At 35.6% G+C, this 26,956-nt stretch overlaps 1 protein-coding gene across 3 annotated transcripts in view; it reads left to right on the top strand.

Annotated features, from left to right (window-relative positions):
• The window catches only part of LOC150107833 (paxillin-like), a 344,681-nt gene that overhangs the window by 49,183 nt on the left and 268,542 nt on the right, over nt 1–26,956 (top strand). For 2 of the 3 annotated variants that reach the window (XM_090392081.1, XM_090392080.1), the window contains exon 1: nt 12,604–12,626. The exons of the other annotated variant lie outside the window; for it this stretch is intronic. The gene's annotated coding sequence lies outside the window, so the exon portion shown is untranslated. Of the gene's footprint in view, nt 1–12,603; nt 12,627–26,956 lie in introns of those variants that run through there. 3 annotated transcript variants of the gene reach the window in all.

Below are 26,956 nucleotides of genomic sequence, written 5' to 3'. Positions count from 1 at the left end.
AAACAGTAACAGACGTTGCTACTGCGGTGTTCGACGACACAGGGACCAGTACTGGTCCAAGCGCTCGTGCCATAGCTCGCAAACTTGATATGGCTTATGGGACAGTCAGGAAAAGCTTACGGAAAATGCTTCACTTCTATCCGTATAAGTTCAGTCGTGTGCAAGCACTGACTACCGCAGATTACGATAAGCGCATGACTTTCGCGCTAACGTTTCTTGCCCGAATGGAGGTCGATAATGACTGGCCTTGGAGAATATTGTGGGGTGATGAGGCTCATTTTTATCTGAATGGGTCGGTCAGCACTCACTACTGCAGAATTTAGGCATCTGAACATCTCCAAGCGATCCAGCAAGTACCACTGCATTTTCCAAAAGTAACCGTGTGGTGTGGCTTCACAGCCGATTTCATAATAGGACCATACTTTTTTGAGCATATTACCCCTACAGGTTCTGTAACCTGCTCCATTACTTGAGAGATTTATCGACGAATGCTGGAAAATTTTGTCATTCCTGCATTGCCGCAAACACGTTTGGACTCCATAATTTTTATGCAGGATGGAGCATGGCCACATATTGAACGTTCAGCACACCGCCTTTTACGCCAGTATTTTAGTAATGAGAGGGTTATCAGTCAGTTCTTTCCGACGGCATGGCCGTCTTGATCCCCCGGACATCACTCCATGTGACTTTTGGCTGTGGGGGTATTTGAAATCCGTTGTGTATGTTGGTGGCGTTCCCAACTTGCATGACTTGAAAGAGAACAAAAAACGGGCTGTTATGAACATCCAATCCGACTCCTTACGCTCAGCTGTAGAGCATGTCGCACATCGGATGCAATTTGTTGTACACAAGAAAGGTCGGCACACTGAAAATCGTGTATGTGGTCCAGGGGACCCTGATTCTGATGAATAAAACATTATTTCCCGCGAGTTCGATCACTACATTAATTTCTGTCTCTCGCAAGTTGTTTTAGTTTAATTATTATTATTATTATTATTATTATTGTAACGCGCCACATATTAAGCTGGAATGAGTGACGCGGCTGTTGCTTACACCGTCTAAATGTTATTATTCCATTTTATCTGCCTTTAATGTAATTATCCGCTTGTTTTCGGCTCCGTCAGTGCCAAAATTTCGCCTATTGGTACCTTTTGATACTAAATCACTTTTTTTTTTTTTTTTTTTGCGGAAACCATCTCCCCATGCCTTCAAAAGTCTCAATATAAAATTTGGTCTCATTCCGTGTATTAGTTTTAGCTACAGATACTGCCAAAGAGGGAAAATTAATTTATGACCACCCTGTATAACAGAACATGATAATTAACCGTAAATAAAGTTTAAATGTGAGACTGAGTTCTAGTTGAAGCGTCACTCACATGCGTGCGTGTGAAATCGCGTGTGCGCCAATATTAAATGGTAGAACTGTGAGAATCTGGTAAACTATAACTTAAGTTGCTAACTATAACTTAAGAACTATTTCTTTCGATTCCAGAATTCGTCTCTATAGTAGCATCTGTGAACGTTGGTTGTTAAATCCCAGTGTATTTGATGCTGCAGACCATCATTGGTGTTCGCAGAAAACAATACATGGCTGGACAGGGCACTAGCCCGAATTCTGCTGTAAGATATATCTCTCTGATGTTCCTCTAAGCGTAGGAGGATTGATTTTTCAGTCTGACCATAATACGGTTTTCCGAAATCACACACAATTCTGTAGACACCAGGAAACTGAAGATTGTGATGTTTCTCTTTCGGATGGCTTAAAATTGACCGGAGTTTCGGAAAAGTTGTGAAAAAAGTCTTAATGTTGTATTTCTTTAAGATTTTTGGTTTTGGGGAGAGAGAGAACTAATATAAGGTAAGGAGATTCGGGCTTTGAAATTAGACGTATCCTCAATGAGGTGGTTGATGGTAATTGTGAAAAAGAATTCTGTTTATACTTTTGGCAGAGTATCTGTTTTGTTTGAAGGTACTTTGGAGGTGTTTTAGTTCATTTTTAAGTTTTTGTTCGTCTTATAACAAGGATCTGGCCCGATGAGCAAGAGTAGAGATGATTCCAAATTTCTATGGGGGGGGGGGGGAGATAGTGGTGCGAGTCCGCATGTAGATTTTTACGCAATCTTTAGAAAACCTACGCATACCTGTCGGTATGCGTAGGTTTTCTAAAGATTGCGAATTCAATGTTTTCAATTGGCCTGGTTAATTTAATATCTTAAAAAAGAAAGGGAACTGTCCACTTCTAACTGTGAGGTCAATTTGATGTTAGGATGTATGGTATTCAGGTGATTAAGAAATACATGAAGATTATCTCGGCCATGTTCCCAGATCAGGAAAACATCATCTATATATCGTATCCAAATCTTTGGTTTCAACGAAGCAGAAGAAATAGCCTTTTCTTCGAAATCTTCAAGAAAGATGTTGGCAAGCACTGGAGATAAACGGCTACCCATGGCTGATATGGTATTTTGTTTGTAAATCTTGCTTTCAAATTTAAAATAGCCCTAATTAACACAGTGAGATACTAAAATTTATACTCTGCGAAAAGTATAAAAGAATTCTTTTTCACCGTTACCATCAACCACCTCATGAGGATACGTCTAATTTCAAAGCCTGAATCTCCTTACCTTATATTAGTTCTCTCTCTCTCCCCAAAACCTAAAATCTTAAAGAAATACAACATTAAGACGTTTTTCACAACTTTTACGAAACTCCAGTCAATTTTAAGCCATCCGAAAGAGAAATATCACAATCTTCAGTTTCCTGGTGTCTACAGAATTGTGTGTGATTGCGGTAAACCGTATTATGGTCAGACTGAAAAATCAATTCTCCTACGCTTAGAGGAACATCAGAGAGATATATCTTACAGCAGAATTCGGGCTAGTGCCCTGTCCAGCCATGTATTATTTTCTGCAAACACCAATGATGGTCTCCAGCATCAAATACACTGGGTTTTAACAACCAACGTTCACAGATGTTATGACGAACTAGAGAGACGAATTCTGGAATCGAAAGAAATAGTTCCTGACGCCTCCCACATGAATAGCAACCTAAGTTATAGTTTACCAGATTTCACAGTTCTGCCATTCAATATTGGCGATTTCACACGCACGCATTGTGAGTGACGCATGCTAGAAGTCAGTCTCCCATTTAAACTTTATTTACGATTAATTGTCATGTTCCGTTATATTAGAAATGCAATGCTTTTATGGTTTTTCTGTGTTTATATATTTTTATGCTGTTACACCTCACGAAATCGGCGTTCCGACGAAACTAGTCTTGTGATCTATTAAAGTTTTGTTTTTAAAATCCTCGGTGTTCAGTTATTAAATATTTAACAATATGTTAACAAACCGAGTAAACCAACTTTCTAATTCAGTAATCCCTCGATTAGAGCGTCATTTTTCTTCGATACCCAAATTCGATTAGTGCGCCTATATACATCTTAAAAATAAATGTTACAGATTTTAAAAATTTTCAATCTATGCATTTTTTATGGCTAACTATTTTAAAAAAGTCTCTTACCAGAATGAAATAATTTAGTTACTGATTTAAAACATTTTATAAAGTTATTTTTAATGGCATTCTACACTACTTCCATGCACGCTATGTATACTATGTTCCAAATTTTTACCGCCAAAATTTATGTCGTCTGGTAATTACATAGCATTTTCCTGATCATATCTCGTACCATCTTTAAAATTATTTTCCTTACATTTTTTTTTTTTTTTTATTTCGAAGTATTTTCCCAACCTTTCATCACGAGTAAAAGAATTAGTGAGCAAAAAAATGAAAGTGTGAAAATGATTCGAAAAGTAATCTCATTGGAAGAAAAACTTGAAATAATAAAGTGAACAAGGCGAGTCCAGAGCAAAGATAAAACAAGGACACAAAAATGGGTGAATCGACTATAAGAGCAATTTTAAGCAAAGCTGCTGAATACATCATCATCGAATTCCTGCCATGTACCCTCAAGGGGTGTACAGGATATGATAGTACTACATGAAAAATTTACATCATTACTAACTTCCTATCTACAATTTTCCCCCCAAATCAGTCTGTTACTTGTGAAGACTTCGACATTATCAGAGCTTATATTTCTATTGTCTAAGGCACTTTGTACCGTATCAATCCACCTATATCTTGGTCTTCCTCTGGGTCGTTTTCCTGCCAACTTGGCAGAGAACACTTGTTTTGCTAATCTTTCCTCGCCCATTCAGTTTAAGACCATACCACCTGAGATTAGCTCTGCTAACGCATTCCTGGATGCTGACAATGTCAAGTTCTTTCCTAATATCCTCATTTTTAATATGATGTTGCCATTGATGCTTCACGCCTCTAATCTTTCTCAGGACTCTCATATCTGCGGTCTCTAGTCTTTGGTCAAGTGTTTTACTTCTGACCCAGCTCTCAGATCCATAAGTTAAAACCGGTTTTAACACTGTCTTGAATGTCTTGTATACAGCTAATTTAGTGTTCCGACTAATTTCTCTCTTATTCCATATGAATTTATTCAATTGACTCCCCACCATACCAGCTTTGTTGATCCTGTTTTCTATTTCTATATTTAATTTACCATCTTCACTAAAAATCGTGCCGAAGTAGCTGAAATGTTTTACTTGTTCCACAGGTTCTCCTTGATTCTGTCTATTTTCATTATCTTTGTCTTTTTATTTCTGACCATACCAAATCTATTACAACAGTTATTCAATTTAGTCAGGGAATCTTGCAGATTTGTAGCGGATTTATTTAGAAGTATAACATCGTCCGCATAAATCAAAGAGCTGACATTAACATCTCCAATTCTGATATCATGTTTAATACCACTTTCCTTCATAATGTGATCCATATAGATAATGAATAACAGAGAGGATAATGTACATCCTTGTCTGACACTAGATTTAACATTAAACCATCTTCCTGTACTTCCTTCAATTCTAACTGCTGACTTACAACTCAAATAAAGACAAAGTATTGTTTAATATAATTTTCCATTGACACCATATAACTGTAGTTTCGAATAGCTTCTCTCTTGGCACCTTGCCATATGCCTTTTCCAAATCGACAAAACTTAAATACAGATCTTTGTTATATTCCCATAATTTCTCCACTATTTGTCGTAAAGTGAAGATCTGATCCTGACAGCCTCTATTTGCCTGAATCCAGCTTGTTCTTCACCAAGCTTTTCTTCCACAATTCTTCTCAACCGTTTCTCAAGTATACTTGTGTATATCTTACCAGGAACACTCAGTAGAGATACACCTCTGTAATTCTCACATTCAGTTTTATTTCCCTTTTTATATATGGGTACTATGAGAGCTCTACTCCAATCATCTGGAATTCGCCCCTCTGTCCAGACATTCTGAACTATGCAATGCAGCCACTGTAAGACTTTTATACCACCATACGTCAGCATTCTGGTCGAATATCATCTACTCCTGCTGCCTTTCCACATTTCAAGCCTTTGATGGCTTTTTCTACTTCAAGTATGGATATGTATTCCTGACTTCATGCCTGGTCAGTGTTTTTTACCACTGTGCTATCATCACTGCTTGTTTCATTTAGCAGTTTTTCAAAGTAATCACTCCATACTTCAAGGATATCTTTTTCTCCCGTTTTCATTCTAACTCCTTTTACAGCACTCTTTCCTCCATTCCTAAGTTTCTTCAACAACCTCCAGAATATTTTGCTGCCACCTTGATATTTATTTTCTATATTCTTGCCAAAGTCCTCCCATGACTTTTGTTTAGCTAGTTTTACACAGAGTTTAGCATTCTTGCATTTGTCTCTGTATTCTCTAAGAGCACAAGCTGACTTATTTGCCAGGAACTTTTGATATGCTTTCTTCTTTTCCTTCACTGCCTCTTTAACTTCTTGTGTCCACCATGGAGTTCTAATTTTTCTATCCTTGCACACAACCACACCACATGCCTCTCTGGCTGAATCAATCAGGGTTTTCTTCAAGGCTTGTCACTGAATCTCCAAGGTTTGGTTCCTGTTCTCAAACTCTTTCATTTTTTCTTCAATAATCTTTGTGTATTTTAGTCTACAGTTCACATCTGAGAGATGCTCAACTTTTATTCACTTTAAAACTTTCTTACATGTTATTCTTTTCAATATGAAATTCAGTGTTATCCTGCTCAAGACTAAATAGTGATCGCTTCCAATTTCAAATCCTCTGTACACTCTGGTGTCCTGCACCAGTGAGAAAACATCACTATCAACAATAACATAGTCAATGAGACTTTTCTTATTCCTTGCCTCTTCTCTCCATGTGAATTTGTGCACATTTTTATGTTGGAACATGGTGTTAGTAATAACCAATCCATGTCCTGAGCAGAAATCCAACAGATATTTGCCATTATTATTAGCTTTGCTCTTTTCTCCAAATTTTTCCAAAATATTTTTGTATGTGTGACAATCATTTCCTACTCGGCTATTTAGAAACTCAACAAGAACCAACTTTACCTTTTTCATTATGTCAGTTGCTTTTTCTAAAGCCTCAAACAATTCCTCCGCTTCTATCTTAGTAGAACCTTCTGTGGGACCATAGGAACAAATAAGTCTCATTGTCCAATTCCCCATTCTGATATTTGCTCACATCACTCTACTTGAGACTGTCTGCCATTCAAGAAGATTAGCCTCGTATTTTGTGTTGAATACTATGGCTACTCCTTCTTTTCCTTGATTGTCATTGCCTGAATATAACATTTTGTATTTATTACTCAGAATGATCTCACCAGTTTTTGTCTTTTTTGTTTCAGTCACCCCTATTTTGTCGATCTGGTACTTATCTAATTCCTCAGCTAGCTCCATTTCTTTGCCATTCAGGCTTCTTATGTATAGTACCGATCTTTAACTCTGGTGATGTTGAGTTGGAGTGTGCTTTCAGATTTGTTCCAGTAGCTGACTTTTCGCTGTTCTCCCTGGTTCCCCGGGCGAAAACAACGGGGGCCTTGTTTAACCGGGCGACGCCCCAGCCAGCATGAAATTTTGTCATGTTGTACGATCATTTTTTTATTTTGGTTTAACCAATAAGAATACAGTTTGGTCGGTTAAATCCCAAATTGCCGCTGCTGAATACAAAGTATTATAGTGATTGAATTAGAGAGACTTCTTCTTTTGTACACAGATCGAAGATTGTAACCAAAAAACGTAACCTGCTAAGAACTGATCTTATTAAATCAAAAGCATTAAGTCTATTTGCAACCTTGAAAGAAAGGGCTATTAGTGATGGGAAAGAAGAATTCCACGCTAGTGCTGGGTGGTTTGAGAAAAAGCCTACATAATGTTCTAATCACAGGCGAAGCTGCAAGTGCCAATAAGGAGGTGGCCACAAATTATCCAGAGATTTGAAGAAAATTGTATAAGAAGGAGCTATTGTGACCAACAAATATTTAATGTCGATGAAACCGGCCTTTTTTTTGAAGCGAATGCCTTCCATGACTTTTCTGGCTAAACCAGAGAAATCTCAGCCTGGTTATAAAGTCGCAAAGTCGAATGAAATTACTGCTTGCAATATGCGATCCATTTGGAAGCACATTCTTCCACATCGTGCAAATAATTTTAGAGGCTTTTCAAATGAATCTAAGTTAATTAAATCTCATTCTGAGAAAGTGAGTGATTCTGACCTGCTAAATTTAGATGCACAGCGGGAAGAATATGAAGAAAATTTAATCACTGACAAGCCCAAAGAGATTTCACAGAATCAAATTTAAAATATTTTTCGTGCAACCGTAAGTGTTAGTCTCTAAGCTCTATGCTTAGGGATTGGCTCATGTGAAGAGAGAAGCAGGAAAACTTGCAGAAAAGGCAGTTGCATGAAAAAATAAAAAGAAACAGAATACCCGCCAGAATAATAGATTTATATTTTGAATGTTTTATTGTCTTTCAGCTTCTTAGTTTTCCTTTAACTAGGCCCTGAGACATACCCTAATTATTTTATAAAAAAAAAAAAAAAATCAAGGGTAGAAAAAGAAATTTGAGGAACGAATTATACTTTTTTTCCATAGGTTATTATATTCGATTAGTGCGTTTTCGATTAATGCGCCTGTTTTAAAGAGCGCACTAATCGAGGGATTGCTGTGTGTGTGTGTGAAAGCCGGCCTGGTTGGCCCAGTTGTTAGTGTCTCTAGCCAAGAGGCTGCGGGTTCTAATCCCGCGTAAGCATGGATGTTTGTTATTGTCTTCTACTTTCATACATTCATTCACCCAAGTATAGATACTCTTCCAATACGGACTGGGTCACCATGGGAGTAGTAGACCTCAAAAAACCCCTCAATGGGAGAGGCCTTCACCCTGTTCCACATCATATATATATATATTTTTTTTTTTTTTCCTCTCTTGACGAAGTAACTTTTCGGTTTCATTAGTGACCGATTGTGTGTGTGTGTGTGTATGTATATATATATATGTGTGTGTGTATATATATATATATATATATATATATATATTGTAAATAGGGAAATCACCGCTCTTCTAAAGTCTTGGTTTTCCTGTTCATCTGATTTTAAGGTTGACATAGGAATTTTTTAAATTCGGTAGGATTAAACTTGGGTATTGTAACTCTTGGTTCTTCTTATCTATGTTGTGGAAATTTTGTAAGTCACATCGCTTAGGGAACGGATGATGGCTGTTTTCAGCGCCGGGTGGTAATGGAGTGTAGGGTAACGTCTGGTATTTGTTGGCTTCCTATAGACTGAGAAATTCGGTGCTTCTGTTCGAATACCTCAATAATTCTATCCAAAAACGGCAAATACCTATTTGCATCTAATTCAACAGTGAATTTAATTTAAGAGTGAAGGTTGGTGAGGTATGTTACGAAATCTAAGTGGTTAATAGAGCCGGGCCAAACGATGAAAATATGGTCGAAATCTTTCTCTGCTAAATTTTAGGTTGTGTTTCTTAGTACTGAACGTTTTTTTTTTTTTTTCCCCCCTCAAACCACTCCATGAATACGTTTGTTAACAAGTGAGAAAGGGAAGAGCCCATTGATAGTCCTTCCTTCTGTTTAAAACATTCCCTTAGAATTTGAATAATGCGTTATTGATGCAGTGTGTTGTAAGGTTTTTGTTCTTGGTACGTTAGTGAATAGATTCAGTATGTCTAATGTGCAAGTATATCAGTAAGATCTGTTGTGATGTCTTCGATGCTTTCTATGAAGTGTGTTGTATTCTTTATAAAAGAGGTTGTTTGACCGAGCAGGTATGTTAGGTATTTGGAAAAGTAATCAAGTGAGAGTATCTTGCATCAACAATAGGTCTCAACGGCAAGTCCTGTTTATGCACATTAGGGACCCCATATACGAGTATTATTGGAACGAGAAGGTAACTTGACTCGACGTTTTTCCTGTTTTCAGACGAGTTCAGCATTTTTTTATTTATCTCTTTTTTCTTATCAAGTTGTTGCTCTTATTATGGAAATATCCCTTGGGGTCATGATACAATTTTTCACAGGCGTTAGTATCATACAGCAGTGATTGCATTTTTTCAATGTATTATACTGATTTTAATACTACTGTGAAGTTGTCTTTGTTAACTGTCACCACTACGAAATTCTTCTCTCATTTAATGTGTTTTGAAGCCACTTAGTTCTATTTTTGTAATTATTAGTAGACAAAGCCCTTTGGGCGGAAAGACCTGGGTTCGATTCTCGTCCATGACGCGAGGAACGTGTGTCAGGTCTTTTTCGACTAAAGGTGAGTTAGCCGCTCATACGGAAGTAGAGGGTTTTTCACCCTGAAACTCTGGCTCGTCGTCCCTCAGAACAGGCAAACCGGTCCGTGAACACGCACACAAAATACATACTTACCGGTAATCCGTAATTAGGCGGGCTCAACCCGTCCTAAGGGACGGGGAAAGAAAGGGTGAACTCCATACGAAATAAATATTATTAGTAGGTGGTTTTGCTTGCAACAGTACGGAGGCTGTTTGGATGCGAAGAAAATTTGCGGGATTTCTTGGAACTCGTTGAAGGACTCGTTTACACTAGCCCATAATATGTAATTTTGAAATCTTACTAGCTGATATCGTAAAGTTGAAACATTGTGAAAGGATGTTGACTTCATAATCAGATAATGTTCTTGAGGACTTATGACTATTTTATTGAGTGGCAATCTGTCACTGTGACTGTTTTTTTTATTCTTCGAATAGATTTAATTTCTTCATTCTTTCTTTGCTTACTGTATTGGTGTGCTCCGTTTTTTAATAGGAAAGTCTAAATTATTCGACATGTTTGCAGGAAGGGAAGTAAATTATTCTCTGTGAAGAGTATAAGACTGCTCTTTACTATTTCAATTTGTGAAAGCTCCCACCTTGTTTGTTGTATGCGTTCCTTAAGTAATGCATTGGAAAATTCTTAGAGCACGCTTAGTGGTGAACTATCGGCATAACCTTAAAAAACGAGAAATAACTCCGTCTCTACATCTTAAAAGAAATGTTAGCCTATTCCGAAAAACCTTGTTTTTTTTTTTCTTAGTTTTTCAAATTTATTTACTTTCGAGAGCAATGACTCACCGTTAGTTCGGATATCGTTGTCCTCCCCATCTGCTAATTAAAAAAAACCAAATGTTTTCCAGATCAGCTACACTTGTGGTCTACACTGTATAGGATAAATGAGTGGGCGAAGAGAGGTACGCCGATTAGAACACTTCAACTACGTGGAGAACAAAAGAAAACGCAAATCAGTACTGTCATCTCCTAAAACAGAACATCAAGTTCTATGGCAACAGACAAAAATGCTCCATATAGATTACAGATGTTTCTCAAGTGCGTTCAAGAAACACCAAAAAACAAGGGGTGATTTTTATACCAGGTTTGGTCTTCACTAATTCATCACGACACGCACGTAGTTACTAGTAGTATACAGCAGTACACGAATTAGCAAACAACGTCATAGCAAATATGAGCTTTCCATTGTTATTCACGTTGAAATATTTTCGTTATGTATATTAACTGTTATTACCTGTTCTTTTAGTTCGTTTGCATAATTATCTTGATGTGAAACAAAAGATTTTCACGAAACTAGTCTAGATAAAAATAGTTTCTTATTCTGTCTGAATTTTTAATTGTGGAATAATATTGATAAAACATTTCTGCTTGACATTTATTCCATATGGACTAATCTGCTCAGATTTGGTCGCCTGGATTTCCTGATGATGAGAAGGTGATAGAGGATTCTGAAGTGATATGATAGTGACACGTTGCTAAGATTCTATAGGATGGATGCAGACTAAATTTTTCATTATCCTGCCGGAGGAAAATAACGAGATAAACTTTTTGAAATTAAATGTGGTTAACAAAGATGCGAGGATCGTTTTTTGCTCGGAAGAGTGAATGAGTTGCTGGAGGAGGGAGGTAGTGGATTATTAGTAAATGAGTAAGAAACGGGTAAGATAAGCATTGTGTTGAGTTGATTCTTGCGATTGAATCCTTAGACTTCATGGAGTCGTCTTAGTAATAAATAATACAAGGAGGACAATTACCGCTTGGAATTTCATGGAATTAAAAAAAAATATATATATATATATATATATATATATATATATAGTACTTTAATCTGTAATTTATTAATAAACTGAATTTCTACAAGCAAGTTTCTGATGTGCATTTTGATTAATGTTGTCTAACAATCATGTGCAGTTTGGATGATCAAGTACCATCAGCTAAATGTTCATCTAACATTTTTACATTCATACTATGAAACGATAAAAATGCAACTTAGAAGTCTGGAGAAAGCAAAGAACATACATTTTCAGGATACAGTTTAGTTATGTAAAAAGGAGGGTATGAATACTCTTGCTACTCATTGGAGTGTTTTCACAGGATTCGGTTATTAAGTGTTAGTAATTTCTTATAATTTAACTTAAAATGTAATGACAGAAATTCCATTTCATCTATAGTGTGAAATCTCATGAAGACTTTTAATAGTTAAGTACTCATTTCATGGCGCTTAAGTGTAGTGTTTAAGAGCAATGTATCGTTCTCCTCCCTCCCTTATTAGTGAAGTTTGCGAAGTATTTTTTTTTTTTTTTAATGTTTTATCATCATCAAATTCCTTACATGTACCCTTAAGGGGTGTACAGGATATGATAATAATGATGTAAATTTTTCATGTAGTACTAATTTTCTATCTACAATTTTCCTCCAGATCAATCTGATGTTTAATGTACAATTTAATGTTTTAGTTGCATTTAAATTTATTTATATACATTATCTTCCACTAGTTCTTGAATTTTCTTTTTCACAAAAACATTACTCTCTAAATTGCGATTACGTAATATCACAGGGTGTAGAGTTGCAGTTGACACTCGAGGCGAAGGTTAACATTAATGGACAAGGATGGTTAGTTAATGAGGAAGTGCTGCTGCATATATTATTAGCTTTATAATATGCTCATTGCTTCTTAGACCGTAGTCCGTTTTGAAAATATCTAGGATGGATGTGTGTGTCTTGCATTATGCTATTTTGAATTGCCGTTATTGTGACCTGTGAACGTGTTGTTTTTATAGCGAACTTCTGCTATACTCTCATTGTCTTCTAATTATCAGCTATTCCGTTAAGTTTTCACTGTAGCTATGCCATTTGGTCAGCCAAGACGTCCATTTTCTCGGATTAATTTGCCTCCTGCCTGTAAGTATAAGCATTTAATTAACCTTTAGTTTAACGCAATTAAATCTTTTACATGGAAAAAAGACACAGACGAATTGGAAAGTCGCCAGATTTACGATTACAACACATGTTTTGATCCTTGCTATTTTCGAGTTGAAGCCGTGGCGAGCATCCAGTTCTGCTGCCTCCCACTCCGTTTACTGACGGAACACGGAAATGGAAACGACCCAAGTAGGCTACAAGAAAGAGTATGAAGGACACCAAGACTTTATTTGTTGACTCATTCATTTATTTTCAACTTGCACTTTGTGAATTGAGAATTTATAAACAGATTGGTTACTTTCTTTCCTTTCACGATTATACTGATTCATGTACGACAATATTTTCATGATATACCTAGCGACATCCTTGCTTGCTTTCCCTGACAATATTATCTTGTGCTTGAGAGAGAAAAAGTGAATTTTTAAACCATATTGTTTTTGTTACCGGCATGAAAAGTCACGAACTGCGTAAAGAGATAATCGCTTTTTTCTAACGTTAAACTGTTTCTCTGCAATCCTTAGAATGCAATTAAGTACAGTTTCAACTTTTATTATTATTAATTTGTTGGATAAAATTATTGTAATTGTGATACTTCAAGTTAGGCTCTAACGCATTCGAAAAAAAAAACAATTCAGGCAATGATTCAGAGTTATAAAGATATTTAGTATGGGCTTCAATAACAGTGCTTTGTTGTGATACGGGTTGTTTCATTCCTTGTAATAACATGGCTGATGCTATTCTCGCAGTTAACTGGCTGAAACCTTTACTACTATGAAGGTGCCTGTTAATTTTTCGTCTGAAGCAAAATAATGTATAACAGCTTTTTTTTTCTCAGTACATTGCACATCTACGCTTCTTGAGGTTTTCTGCGAAGAATCAGTACTGGTCATGTATGTTTGTGGGTTTGTTAAGAATTGAGGCCGACTTAGCTGTTACCAGTTTAATTGCGCATTCTTAAGACAGCTTTTCTCTGTTGGGTGTTTAAAAAAAAAGGGGGGGGGAGGTTTCCCGAGAGGTAAACGTACCACCCCTGTACAAGACCAGTACTTCACCTTCAGTTAAAAAGTTCCTACAAAATCTTCTTTTCATAGACGGGATTTGGATCCGGAGCTTTCAAACGTCACATCTGTGCCACAGAGATGCTGGTTTACTCATGATCTAGTAACATGGCAAGACGGTATGACAAATGTTTAGGAAATTTGTTATGGAATAAAGTTGACTAAATTGGTTATGAAATCATTTCAAGTTCGATGGATCTGTCAGCTTTATTTCTATAAAGATCACCACGAATGGGAGAACTTTAACAGTCGAAACTTCCCAACGCTGTTATTGTTCAGTACGTGCATATCACAGAGATAGACGGAAATTCCGTTTTTAAGATAAGCAGATATTAAAAGATACTAAATGCAAGACTCCATTTTATCCACCTTGATTCAGAATATGTTTTATCATAGTTGAATCCAGATATAAGAAAGTATTTTGGAAAAAGGGGAGGGAAGCATAAATCTGACACCAATATACAAGAGCAATGCTTAGTGATTAAAATTACTAATCGAAATTTCTTTCAGAGAGAATATTGACGAAAAAAAACGAAAGAAAAAAAAAAACCTCAGTATATTATTGAAGAGAACAATTATCATCTTGTAGAACTTTCAAATTTGTTACTTAAAGGATTTTTTTTTAGGTGGAAGGAGGGTTATATTTTATAACTAATAATGAACTTCACTTTCCACATTTTTAATGTGCGGGAAGTAAATAAAGAATAATGTATACAGAAATATGAAATAGCAAGAATATAATACTCTCAAACAAAAGCTTGAAAAACAAAAACTGTAGGTTATGGAAGGTAGAAGCTAGAGCTGAGCTTGTTGCGAGGATTACGAAATATTTTATTTGGAACGTTGTTTAATTGCGATTAAATTGTGCTCCATTATCGTGTTGGCTAGGGAATTCTGATCAAGGTGATTTGCTTTCGTTTTCTGAGATGGTAGAATTTTGATTGCCAGGGTTCCTTTATTTATATATTTTTTCTTTGTTTTGATGCAAATATAGGGTGTGCGGGATGCTGCACTCACGATAATGTTCCGTTAAATGTAATTTCAGTACATCGGAAAGTTCTTCAAATATATGTGATCAGTCTTTCTCTTCAAGAATATTCAGGTATGCCTTTTTGGTTAATATTCTCTAAAATGTTCCATTTAGTCATTTTAAACATCTGTTTATTTTTCTTTTAGTCTTTCTGGTTGTTTAAAACGGGAAAACTTCATAAATCCTAAGCTTTGCTCTTTTATAATGATGTCAAAAAATTTGAGCTACGTGAAAATAATTTTCAGAATTCAAATGTGACACTGTTTCTTTATAGATTTTATTTCCTCTCCCTCAAAGTGTATTTTAAAATCTCTCTTATAGAATATATATTCGAAACCTGTTATGAGTTTACTGTCTTCCTGCGGTCTGCATTAACGTGTGAACAACACGGTTTTTGAAATATAAGTTTTTTTTAATGTCTTTCACACCGATTTTTTCTTATTAGGCCTGTAGATCCCAGTAAAACGTATCACACAGAAATAAGATATAACTATGCGCTATATTCATAGAAATAAAAGTTGCTTAAAAACGATCTTAGTTCCTGAAGTATCCGCATTCAGCCTTCCTTCCATACCTATACCTCCATATTCATAGCGAATTTAGCCCGGTTATTAATCTACGTATGCTCTTTTCTCCAGACTAAATTATAAAGTCCCAAGGGTTTAAATTTCCTCCCAAAATAATACATTATCTGCATCAATACATCTCAAACAAAATTAAAAACATACTCAACCAAGAAGTTTTTTCACATCAATAATATATCAGTAGCAAAATAAATCCAGTACCGAACCTTCCTCGTCTTATTAAAACTATAAATTTAAGAAATGCTGTCGGTAAACCTGATAAAAGAGACAGTATTGTCAACAAAAATAATAATAATAAAAAAAGAATAAATAAAATAAATAAAAATGCATAAACCAGTCTGATTCGCACCATAATTTCATACAAGCACGCTGTCCTCCCCATCAAAATTTCTCTGTCATCTAATAAAACTTAAAACATTCGAAGTTTGCTATAAAAACACTTAACTTTTTTTTTTTTTTTTTTTTTTTTTTTTTATCACATTAAGTTGTATCGCTTCCCCTGAAAGCGTTTCTCTCTTCTTCGTGACACCTGTCATCTGTTCTCCCAAACCCTGGGCTTTGTCTACACTGCTTATAACTAGCCACAATTAAGCAGAACCAACAAAATTATCTCCTTCAGATATCATTTCTTTAATTAGCTGCAAAGGTTAGCATTACAATCTCAGCAATTTTTTTTTAATATATAATCATAGTATTTACGAAGACTTGTCAGTCTTAAATTTTTTTTAAAACATTATTGGACAACTCGCAGTTTTCTTTGTTCACTTACAACAAGTAGGATAGAAGTTTCACTGTATTTTTCGTTATTGTAAATATGTCGATGTCCTGTGTATAGAAAATGGGTTCCATGCTAAAAAACTTTCTGTTTTAATACTTTTGGCAGCATGTTACAGTTTGCTGTCTAATAGAAAAAGAAAAATCTATCAACATTTTAAATTTGACCCTTACATAAATACATTAGGCATCAAATATTGGAAATTACTTGTACTTTTCATTCTGTCACCTCTAATGATAAAACGATCGGTCATTAACAGTTATTGATGTTTGCAAAATACTCATCAACCATTTTCCTTAATCACATCGACGTCAATATGGATAAAATACATCACTCCTCATACAGCTCGTATCCATCATATATTTCAATGTAATATCAATGACATTACAATTTTAATATGCACTTCGCATCCATGGCCGGTTGAATGATTAAACAAATTATGCGCTTTTTAACTCTCGTTTTGGCAGTAACCACACAATCTTGCCATAAATAATGTCGCAACCTCCTCACCGCCGCGCTGCCTAAAGAATTGCTTAAGCCCAGTTCCATCAGTGGCGCTGTGCGCAGCCAGTATTCGCATGTTTGTTAGGAGAGAGAGAGAAAATTGTCTAGCCGTACAAGTTAACATGCAGTGGGGAGATTATGAGAACTGTGTAGCTGTAATAGCATTTCACAAGGTTGGAATGCAGCCACCTGTTATTTTCACTCAGGATCAGTAGGATGTGCATCAGACTATCAACCGTTATCACGATACAGAAGACTTATCTGACCGCCAAAAACAGGTCGACCACGCTGCATTAGGACGCAACAGCTTGTGAGGGCTGTGAATCCACGCATTCGCCGTAATCCTCTGAGAACGCATAAAGTGATGTCGAGAGAGATGAACTTTTCGCAGAGAATGATGTTGCGTGTACTAACTGATGACCTGAGGGTGAGAGCTTGTCGTCGTTCTACTGGACAATTCCTGTAGAACTGGACACCACAACTTATGCCGAAGTGGGTGATAAAAGTAAAGGCACTTCTTCGGCGGTACGCGAACAACAGATGCAGATATCCTTTTCACAGATGACCCAGGATTCAGAGGTCATCAGTAATGGTTTGGTGAAGGGGATATGGGCGACATAATAGTGGTTTCCAAGTTGCATTTCTGCTAGATAGAGCAACTTTGCGCAGGTCAGAACCTCTGTAGACGAATGTACCTGATCACATATCACCATCTGATTGGCCATCTGGAATTCCCGATCTGAATCTGTTTAATTCCAAATTGTGTTGGAGGTTGAAAGAGAGAGTAGCCTTCAAGAAACGACACCCCAGCATCACCAGCCTGAAGGTGGATTTGGAGCGAGCAGTGGCAGCGTTGTGCGTGCCGCCATCGATGTGTAGCTCAGACTTCGGGCGTGCGTGAAGGCAAACGGGAGACATTTTTAAAATTGAGTGCTGCTATATGCACTCTATACATATGGTTTGTATGTGCCGAAAGCCGTAAATGATTTATTGATAGATTAAAGGTTTATGTGCTGTTCAGTTGGAACAGTATTTATGGCTAGATTAGGCACAATAGCAAATAGACTGTGCTGTCTATTTAGCCCAAAACTCATAAAAAATCATACTTCTAGTCTTAAAATTCTAACATATTCATACATATTAAATTTATTTTCAGACTTCATTCTAACTACAAAACTGTCTTCAACGCCGGATAAACTACAAAATCTAAAATATAAAAATGCAGTAACACTATTCTTTGTAGTACTGTCACCATGTAGTCCATTTAACTCGGCATGGATTGATTTCTAGCTAAATCGGATATACTATTCATTCTCAAATTGTTTATTTGAACATTGCCGTGAGTCTGGTATTCCGCGTACGCTGCTAACATCAAAGCACAACGAAGGAAATACAAACAAAAGAACGGTTGCAGCTAAAATGCTAGCTGAAATATCACATGCCATGCGATTAAAACCAACTTCTGAAATTGAAAAGGTCACCATTACTGATTTTTCAAGAAATTGAAAACAATTACGTTGCTCAGAAACTCTGGTCATAAGAACCAACCACTGCACCATAAAAATGTGCAGACTCTACCTAATTCTGACCCATGGCAGTTAAAGAATATTAATTATTTAATTACTTCTCTCCCTAATCATCCAACTCCCACTTAATATCAAACTTCCGGTAAGCCTCGCGTTTAGCGGAGAACTGGTTTTCATCTTCAATAATCTGACGATTATATTCAAAACAATTGTAACTATGTGCCGACCTGGTTGGCCGAGCGGTTAACGTATCTGCTTTCCAGCCAAAAGGTTGCGGGTTCGAATCCCGCCATGGGTATGGATGTTTGTGATTGTCTGTGAAAATATTAGTGGTGGGCGGAAGATGGCGTTGGTGTACATGATTGCAGTTGCGGTTCGTTGTGGTGGGTGAATTGAGTGGCAGAGTAGGTGTCTTCCCCCTAGATGAGTCATTGGACTCCCTGGAGGTGTCATGTAATAATAATAATAATTATTGCTTTGCTGGCCATGTATACTTCTAGACTCTTGTTTCGTATTTCTTGCTTCATCACTTTCTACATTTTCAGTGCGGTATTAAAAATACCTTTTAAAATAACCAGATTTGAAGGTGTCAAGTATATCATTCCTTTCAGAAATATTCAAATACGTTTTGTTCAATTTTTTACTCTCTCTCTGAATTTCAATAACTTTTATTTTATTTTGTATTTATTTATTTTTTTTAGCCATATGAGTTACAAGGAGGACTGCATCGCTACTGAACTTTGTTCTTTTATATACGAGGGGGTATGGAAAGTTCCGATAAACACCTTGGAACAAAAATTAATTAATTTTGTCTTATAAATCCTAAAAGAAAAAAGAACAAATTATTACAATTTGATGAAACATGGAGGTTGAAGGGTTTTAAGATATGTTCTTTCTTGTGGTTATATCAGTTGCTTTAATATCATTTTAAGTTCTAGGTGTTTATCAGAACTTTCCAGACCCCCATCATAAATTGGTATCATAAAATTACTGCTGTACGAAAAATAATTTTCACAAATTCATACTATCATAATCCTTAATTTTGGGCCAGTCTTGTACCTTTTCATCGAATTTCAAGTGTGACCACAGCATGTAAAGTAACATAAAATACTTTCTTAAAATAAAATATGCCGGCCTGGTTGGCCGAGTGGTTAGCGTATCCGTTCTGCAAAAAGGCTGTGGGTATGGATGTTTGTGAACAATACTAGTAGTGGTGGTCGGCGGTAGGTGGCGTTGGTGTAGATTATGAACGTAGTTCAGTGGTGCTGACGGAGAGTTGTGGAGTAGGTGCCCACCCTGAATGAGTCCTTGGACTCCCTGGAGGTGCTATGTAATAAGAATGGTCTAATACTTTTGTGTAATAAATCCTCACAAGCACACATTGTGAGGATTGTACTTATATTGAGTTAAAAAGCTTGAGACATAAAACATATATTAAGCCAGTAGTGCACTTTCGGTTTAGTTTTTAGCCAAAGTCCGGATTGGTTTCATTGGCTGTGTAAAATGGTAAACCAGATTTCTTTTCGACATCTTTAAAATGCTCCAACATGCGAATCTATCCGGAACGTCCTGTTGAACCAACATAGCAAGTGCCGCAAAACAGTAAATCTTGTAGACCCCTTACTTCTTGAGCTGGGAATAAGGTTTTGGAGGCTATAAGAATTTGGAGATGTTCATTGGAGTAAAAGCCATTTTCATGTCACGACTTCTAAGAAATAGATTGTCTTTTGAACTCTTGTCTAAGTCTTGGGTGGAGGTTCTAAAATCTTGAAGTTGTTCCTTTTTTTTTTGTGTGTTGTGGATGTTATGTACTCTGTTCCTAGTGTTTGATTAATTCCCACAACACTGGTAGATTTTTCAGTGCTTCCTCTCATCACCCATTATAGAAGAGAGGAATAATCAGTTAAGGAGCAGAGTCTATAACATCTCCAGCAAGAGAGGAAAGAAATGTACATCTCCGTTACCTTACCCATGCTTTTTTACTTAACGGTTGTAGGTTAATATATATATATATTTTTTTTTAATTTTATTTTTTATTTTTTAAGTCATAATTTTACTGACTAGGAACACTGAGATAAGGTAAAATAAAAACTTTAATTAAAACACAACTAGTTTCGTCGGAAGGCCGACTTCTTCAGGTGTACAAATTATCACAAACTGCAAAATAAAACATGGACTTCTCTTAAAAAGTTAGGAATAACAAGTCAGATTTGAACTGTCGTCCGCGTGGCAGGTCTAGTGTGAGGCGTTAGTGAGTGGGAACTATCTCGAGAGCGCCAGAACTGAATTACTGCGCTGTGTGAGTCAGGTAAGCTATAGCTTAAATTGATGTTCATGTGTGAGGGGACCAGAGCTATTTCTTTTGATTCCAAGATATTCCTTTCTAGTTCGTCAACGCATTTATGAATATTAGTAGTAAGATTCCAGTCTATCTGGTGTTGACGCTCTTCTAAATTAGAGTTTGCAGAGAAAAGAACGTGACTAGAGAGGGTGCTTGCACGTGTTCTATTGTAAGAGATATCACGTTGATGCTCTTCGAGACGTAGTGAGACCGACTTATCGGTTTTCCCATAATATGGTTTTCCGCAACTACAGATGATTTTATAAACTCCTGGGAACTGAAGTTGGTTAAGGCTTGGGATGACTCAGGAAAGAACGAAGTTTTGAAAGGGTAGTGAAGTAGGTTCTAATGTTAAAGTTCTTCATAATTTTCGCCAATTTTGCTGATAGAGAACTTACGCACGGTAATTGAATGTGTGCAATAGGATTGGAGTTATCTTCTTGCCGAGTTGGCATATGTCAGCCTAGACGGTTTGCAATGTTTTGAGGTGGGTATCCGTTCTTTAGGAAGGTGCTTTTGAGGTGGTTAAGTTCTATTTGAAGATGATCTTCTTTTGAAATAAGAGATCTCGCTCGATGGGCCCGAGTGGAAATAATACCGAGTTTCTGCAGAGGGAAGTGATGAGAGGAGGCATGTAAGTATCTATCTGTGTGGGTTGTTTATCGAAAAATCGAAAATTTGAGACAATCAGGCATCCTAGTGATCTTTAAATCTAGAAAGGCGAGGACGCGCCGTTCACCTCGAGTTCCGATGTGAATTTGATGTTATGGTGGCGATTGTTCAAATAATCTGAGAAGGTTTGTAAATTCTCTTTACTATATTCCCAAATGAGGAAGATATCATCCATGTATTGCACCCACAGTTTAGGTTTTAATGTAGCGCTTGAAATAGCTCTTTCTTCAAAGTTTTCGAGAAATATGTTGGCTAACACTGGAGATAACGGGCTGTCCATAGCTAAGCCGCTGGTTTGTTTATAGATTTTTCCTTCAAATGAGAAATAGCCGGAGTTTACGCAATGCATTAATAGGGCAAAATTTTTTTTGGAGACTTTTGTTATTTTAGTAGATTGAGGACTTCTTCTGTGGGAACATTTGTAAAGAGAGAAACAATATCAAAACTAACCATTCCGTCAGATTCCTTGAGTTGTAAATTTTTTACCTTAGATATAAAATCTTCAGAGTTTTTGATATTATGAAGAGGAATTACCAGTGAGCTCTTTTAAGGAAGAGGCAAGGTATTTGGACAGTTGTAAGTAGGTCAGTCAGTGCCTTCGACTATCGGTCTTAAAGGTGTGTCTGCTTTGTGAATCTTCGGAAGACTGTACAAACGGGGTATTAGGGGACGAAGAGAACGGAGAGATAGCCTGGTGGCGTGTCTTGGAAGTTCCAAAGTTGATTTGAGGTTGTTGGTTCGGTTATGAAGTTCCCTCATAGGGTTACTTTATAAAAGAGAGTAAGTATCAGGTGTTAATAAGTCGTTGATCTTGGAACGATAATCAGATCTGTTTAGGATGACTGTTGCATTACCTTTGTCTGCTGGCAGCAGCGCCGAATCAAATTTGTGTGTGGGCAAGATTTTTTTTTCTCGCCCATCGGTCGAAATTGTATATATATAGTGAATAAATAAATAATACTAATAAATAAATTTAAAAAAATTTGTTTATTATATAATGAGTACATAATTTTAACACAATTTATAAATACTACATAAATCACGTTAAATATGACAAAACAAATATGAAAAAAATCTAAATCAAGAATTAACAGTTTTAATTATTTAAAAAAAAAAGAAACCTTTCTAGCCTTAATTTCGGCAAAATACTTTACTACTTCTAGATCTAATGTCTCAGCTATATCACTTTCAATAGATAGTGGCTAAGCCATCTGATCTCTCTCTTGGGACATTGTGGACCTCAAATAATTTTTAATAAGTCTTAATTTAGAAAAACTGTGCTCTGCACTTGCAACTGTAATTGGAATTGTTAAAAGAATTCGTAGTGATGTGTACACATTAGGAAAAAAGACTTATGCAGTTATTTGCACACATATAATTTAATACTTCTTTGGGAGAATAATTATTTGATATCCTCGGAGACAATATCTTTAATTCATCTAATAAATCTATTGCTGAAATACATTTTTGATCACCATCAGACAGAACAGTTTCTAAGTCGAAACAAGCTTTTTTTACTGTATCATTATCAAATTTTAAGTTAGCAATGTTAAAGAGAAACCCAAAAATTGATTCATATTTATTTAGCTGTTCAAATCTCTCAGTAATTGATGTTATTGCTGAATCAAGAATTACATTAAAAAAATTAGTTTGAAATTCGCTCAAAATTAGTAATTGATTCGTGAGGACATTCATAATCGAATTGGGTTTTTACATGTCGAGTTCGTGTGCTGTCGTTATTTGGGAAATCAGCATTTAACCCAATATTTAGAGCAAAGTTATGGCTTGGTGCTTAACTTTCAAAAAATCATTTTCGCTTCTGTATGACGTCAAGAATTTTTTTGTGACATCTAATGATTTCAAGGTTCCATAGTATTGCAAGAGATATTTTGCAAATTTTTTTGGCTAACGAACTAGCTTCCAATTTTGTTTTAATGCCTTCTTGCTCAATTAAGCTGTCATCTTCTGCGATGAAAATTAAAGCTTCATGTATTTCTTTTACTTGATTTCTTATTGCTTTTACAGCTTCAACGCGACTTTCCCATCTCGTCGTGCATAAAGGTTTAAAGTAAAATTTTGGATGTGGTTTAGAAGAACTTCCAATCGATGACTTGATGAAGAAAAGAAATTATAGATTGACTGGATAATGTCAAAAAATAAAACCGTATCTGCATTGCAGCTTGCTGCATCGCTCAATACCAAGTTCAAGGAATGCGTACAACACGGAACAAAAAATGCTCTAGGATTTTTGTTCCTTAAAAGTGCTTGTACCCCTGCATTCTTCCCCTTCATATTTGACCCGTTGGCATTTCCCTGACCACGGATATTTTGAATATTTAAGATTTTTTCTTCTAATAATTTTAAAATTACTTCAGTCATATCACTTTCTGTTGTATTATTAATTTTAATAAAATCTAGAAATCTTTCCTCTATTTGTATAATATCTTGGGTTTCTTCATTTTTTTCTTTTATAGAAGCATACCTTACAATTAAGGACATTTGCTTCTGCCGCGAAATATCAGTGGTGCAATCAACAATTATTGAAAAATACTTAGCATTCATTATTTTAGATACAATTTTTTTAAAAATTTCATTACTTAATATATTAATGATTTCGTTTTGTATACATTTCCCTAATTAATGAAGGTTAATTTCATTGCTTTTTATGCGTTCTACATATTTTTGTAATACGCCGTCAAATTCGGCGAAGAATTCAATCAGTTTCAAAAAATTTCCATTATTATTTGTATATAGAGTAGCTGAACTTCCTCTGAACGCAATGTTTTCTTTTGCAAGAAATTTATTAACCGATATTATGCGTTTTAAAACATGCACCCAGTGTTCTTGTTCTTTTTTGCTGATGGTGATCAGTTGTAGTTTCATTTTTTAAACGCTTTTCCAAATCAACCCATTTTTCAAAATTATTAAAATGTTCTTGAGATTTTTCGTGGCGCTGAAGAACTTGGGACATATGTTTCCAATCGTTATTTCCTTCCGAAATTAAGTTCATAGTTCGAATATTAGAAAATAATTTGCAGCAGAAACAAAATACTACATTTTTTGAACTTGAGTAAATTAACCAAGATCTTTTAATGGTTTCGCCGTTGCTCAAAATCCTATTTTAATGCGATACATGAAAACTTCTATTATGTTCATCGCGCGGAAAAAAAGTCTCTTTTGATTCAGTAGGAGGACCGCGTTTTACTAATATATCAATTATTGAATTGGACAAGTTTGGCCATAAAACTGGATCGTCAAAAAGTTCGTAATTTAATGTTGAGGTATTTGAAGTGGAAGCTATTGGAGGTTTCTCAAGAGCCTGATTATCATCTAAACACAAATTCGAATTTTCAGACTCATTGTCAGTGGGGGATTTTGGCATTTTAGCAAAATGCGCATCTGATTAATATGTTTATAATTTATAAACTATTATCTTTAAAATTTTATTTGTCTATCAAAAATAAGTACACAATTAAAAACAAAGTCAAAAATTGTCCAAAGTCACTTAAACACAGAATACACAATACACTCAATATGTTTCGCATTGAAAATTGTAATGACGCTGAAAAAAATGTAAGTGCATATCACGCTGTTTCGTCTATCCAAATTTGAAGCAGAATTTAAGAAAACGAACAGCGTAATATACACCTGTGTTTCAGACTAAATAGAACACGGATTTCTGAAACTTCAGATATCCGTGTACCCCTTCTTTAATTTTCATTGTTACCAAGTACCTTTTCAAAATACCCTTATATAATAATAATAAATAAAAATCTATTTCATTAAAATGTCTGTTTTATTTGAATTTAGATGTACATTTAAACAAAAAAAATATTTTTAATACAACAAAATTTATAAAGATACTATACATTTTTACTTAATATAAATAATATATCATCAATGAGAGGAGTGAAATTGCTTATTTCTATATCTGCTATATTGCTCTCTTTTGTGCGTTTTATAAATCCAGTATTTAACGAATGATCCATACTTAAGAATTTGAAAGCTAAAAAAAAAAAAATACCGTATTTACTCGAATATAACTCGCACTTTTTTCCCAAAATTAAAGCTAAAAAATCGTGGTGCGAGATATGTGCGGGGATTTTCGGAAACTAAAGTTTTCAGAAAAAAAAAACTGAAAATGGGTATGACTTACCAAGAAGCTTCTATTCTCCATCACTTCTTCTGTCCTCGAGAGCTTGTGCGCAACGTCAAAATTATCTACCCAAATAGAGACATCTTCTTTCCCATTATATCAAGCAAAAATTACCAGTAATTTAAGACTTAGATACGTAATGAACTATCCTTGACAAATTACTAATGAGAAGTGAAAGATGTGCGCGATTGTTGGCCAATAGAGAAAAAGCAGCTATTAAGAAGTGCATATGATTGGTACGGTATTAACAAAAGATCGCGCGACCCAAACAAAAAGCAACAATTGAATGGAAATGCTAATTCTCTTAAACCGATTTCCATAATATCTGAAATATATTCACTATATATTTCTTAGTTTTAACACGTTCTTGTCGGGGTAGTGTCAAGCAAAACCTTATGTTACATCGGCAACATGTGGTTTTGCTTGGGTCTATGTATAGCAGTTTCTTTTGGAGGGGAGATGTTATTCATTAGTTAGTGTTTATATTTCCAGTTGTCTGTGATTGCACTATTTGTTGAGAAATATATTACAGTCTGCAGATGTCTGTGAACCTTATTCAGTGACATAATAAAAGTAATTGTTTTTCGTGTTTCTGCAATATAGTTGCTGTTGTGGAGAGCATATTGTTTACTGCAAGGAGCGAGGAAAATTCATGCATAATGTAATTTAATATATATAGACTATAAAAGTTTGAGATTCACATTGTATGATACTTTATGGGTTGTTTCCTTCAGTATCTAATAAGTGGGTTCTAAAATGTTTTGTTTTAGTATGTATGACTAATTTTTTATTAATAAAATATAACAAGCACATATTTAACTGTCAATGAGAAATGGCGCCTTTTTTATTTAGTAAACTAAATGCTGTATTTTTGTAAAATATTGTTGCCGTAATACGGCTGAACGAGTGCCCTTATTAACACTCAGGAGCTCGCAGCGGTAATTTTTAGTTCTTAAGTTCTTAAAAGAACTGGGCGATGGACTGAGTCCTTGACTCTTTATCCCGTCATCTGAATGAAGAAAATCTGGGTGGATTGAGTGTTATTGAGCTAAAAATCTCTAATCATGGCTGGGTGACGGCAATAGCCGGGCCTCAGTTAAAACTTCATTGGCTACAGCATTGCCATTTGTTACCCTCAGTTACCGCGGTAATTTTGCAGCTTACGACGCGGTATATATCTGAGAGATACATTCACTACTACTATGTGCTAAAATGCAAAAAAAAGATAAAGAAAAAACACTGCAAATATGATACATGATGGTACAAATTAAGTTAATATTGAATCCAACATTATTTCATAGCCGAATATAGAAACTACAAGAGTTTCGTGCCGAATATCAAGAAACTAAAAGTTTCGGCGGATGCAAGCATAAGTAGTGCCTTGTGGGCAACTCGTAGTAAAGGTTCAGCAAGCCCCAGAGGACTTTCCTTAGTATTTTCCATAAATGTAAAGCACATCTTCTAGAGCAGTGCTTCCCAAACTTATGGATGTAAAGGCCCCCTCCTTTGGAAAAATTAAAATATTTCACGCCCCCCCCCATCGAAAAAAAATCGTAATACCGACATATATTATTATAATGTTTATTATATTTATATTCAATACAGTTTATATTCAAGATTTTGCGTTTGTACGCTTTTTTTTTGTGCTTCTTATCAATACCTT

The sequence above is a fragment of the Typopeltis vanoorti genome, chromosome 4 (assembly GCF_054136105.1).
Source record: "Typopeltis vanoorti isolate ZY-2024b chromosome 4, IOZ_Tvanoo_1.0, whole genome shotgun sequence".
Lineage (NCBI taxonomy): Eukaryota > Metazoa > Arthropoda > Arachnida > Uropygi > Thelyphonidae > Typopeltis > Typopeltis vanoorti.
The sequence above is the reverse complement of the archived record's forward strand: the minus strand, read 5'-3'. Positions and strand labels throughout refer to the sequence as shown.